At 42.8% G+C, this 2,318-nt stretch overlaps 1 pseudogene; it reads left to right on the forward strand.

Annotated features, from left to right (window-relative positions):
• The first annotated feature begins 512 nt into the window (after positions 1-512).
• Positions 513-1,424, forward strand: LOC137276742 (uncharacterized; annotated as a pseudogene).
• Positions 1,425-2,318: the final 894 nt, after the last annotated feature.

A 2,318-nucleotide genomic window follows, 5' to 3' on the forward strand; every position in this document is an offset into this window, starting at 1 on the left:
TAAGGTACTTACAACAAAAACTACTCACCAAATAACATTTTTCACCAAGATCACTTATGTCCAAAAATTTCTAACTTCTAATGTAAAAATTGAAGGTTTCACTTTTCACATATTAGTATCAACACAAGTCGTCTGCATATCGCGTGTATTTCCAAAAATAGCAACACACTTTCTAATGACGTCATTCGCTGCTCAGAAAAAAAAAGTATGGAAGCTGAAAAGGGTCATCCCTTGCGGCAAAAATTACGATATTGGGTTAAAAGAGACGATGTAATTTTCTTTCCGACTCTTAAGAGGGTTAAATATGACGTTATAAACTTTATCTACAAGCAATAAACGGTACTTTTTCAGCAAATCACTTCATCTAGAGGGTCATACAGAAAGGGCTATACACAGGATGACTTACAGAACGCTTACACTCTTGTACTTGAAGAAAACATACCTGTCCAACAGGCTGCAATTCGCTGGGGTGTTCCCATCACAACGATCGTGTTAGAGGCAGGATTCACATTGATACAATAAAATCTGGAAATTCAACCTTTTTTTCACAAGAAGAAGAGTCATTGCTTGTATCCCACATCCGGGTAATGAGTGAGATTGGCTACGGCTACACTCGTCAGGAAACCATCAACTTGGCAACAGATTACGCCCACCACCTTGGCCACAGAAACAGAGCTACACCGCTGAGTTTGCGATGGCTGTATAGTTTTCTATCACGCTGGCCCGAGATACGTGTGCAAAAGCCAAGAAAGCTGGAATACGCTAGAGCCAGATCTGCCACTCGTCAGTCAGTGGACAATTACTTTTTAGAGCTGGAGAAAATTATGACAAGATACAGCTTCCAAGACCGTCCCCAGGATATCTTTAACATCGACGAGAAGGGGTTACAGACTGATATTACGCCACCTAAGGTTGTGTCTTCGTCCAATTTCAAACCCCAAGCAGTGACCTCGGGCAGATCAAAAACCGTAACCTTAATCGGCGCAATCAGTGCTACTGGAAACTCCATTCCTCCGTATTTCATCTTTCCCGGTCAGCTTATGAGAGAGGAGTTGTTGGCTTGAGCGTCCCCAGGTGTTGATGGGACTGTGTCTGAGACGGGATAGTCCAACACGGACATTTTCAAGACTTACATGGAGTCCCATTTTGTAAAACATGTGGCAGGCGGCAATGTAAATTCACCTCTACTTGTTTTATACGATGGACATAAGAGTCACGTCTCTCTCGGCCTTATCCTGTGGGCAAAAGCACACAACATTGTTCTGTTTGTTTTGCCGCCACACACCAGTCACCTATTACAGCCCCTTGATATTGGTTGTTACGGGCCCGTCGAAGCAGGATGGACGTCGGCATGTCACAGATTTCTGAGGGAGTCTGGTGGAAAGGCCATTACAAGATACGATGTTTGTGAGATTGCTTTGTGAGAAGTCTCCGAGGATTCGTCAGACATGACACATGCACGTGATTTCCTAGGCAAGAGGGGTGGCGAGATACTTGCTAACGTGGAAACAGCAAAAGTCAGAAAAACTGTCAATAAAATTGTCGGCGGAAAACCCATCACTGATGACGACGTCACTAGCAAACTCGTACAACATCACAAAGAACAAAACAAAAAGAAAACAAGCAAGGAAACTGGGGACAGTCTTCCATCAGAACAAGGCAAAATGACAGATCGGACACACAGCAACGAAAACAGGAAAGGTAACAGCAAGGCTAACAAACGTAAAGGGAAGAACATCGTACGTAATATTCCATCATTGGACGAAAGTGACACTGACCACTCAACCGACACTGAAGATGATAAGTGTTGTGTTTGTGGCAAATTCACGCCAAGCGATTTGAGGAACTGTGCCAGTTTGACATTTGTCAAATGGGCCGAGTGTGTTACATGTGGACACTGGGTGCACTTGAAGTTCTGCACGTCCGTTGCAAGTGTAAGAAGACATGCGGTTTTCTTTTGCCCGCATTGTCTGCCTGAAGTTGTAGCGATTACTTACCTACTGGACTGTATATATGTTGGAGTTTGCTACCGTTATCACCTTCATTGTTAATGAGTTCATGGAATCGCTGTTGGAATCATTTGTTGGATTTTCCGAATTATGGTAAGTAAAAATATTACGTCTCCATACATTTCTTTTCCCCATTTCCAGTGTATTACGTGACCGTCGAAAAATGGTGACGTCACCATTTGTATACACAATGATGGGTCCACCATTATCGATCGCCGTAGCGACATATCCAAAACAAATCAAAGAAAACCTGATGTAGCCAATAATAACATGATAGATAGGCTTTATTGCTCATATAAAAGGATACGC

The sequence above is a fragment of the Haliotis asinina genome, chromosome 1, assembly GCF_037392515.1.
Source record: "Haliotis asinina isolate JCU_RB_2024 chromosome 1, JCU_Hal_asi_v2, whole genome shotgun sequence".
NCBI classification, from domain to species: Eukaryota; Metazoa; Mollusca; class Gastropoda; order Lepetellida; family Haliotidae; genus Haliotis; species Haliotis asinina.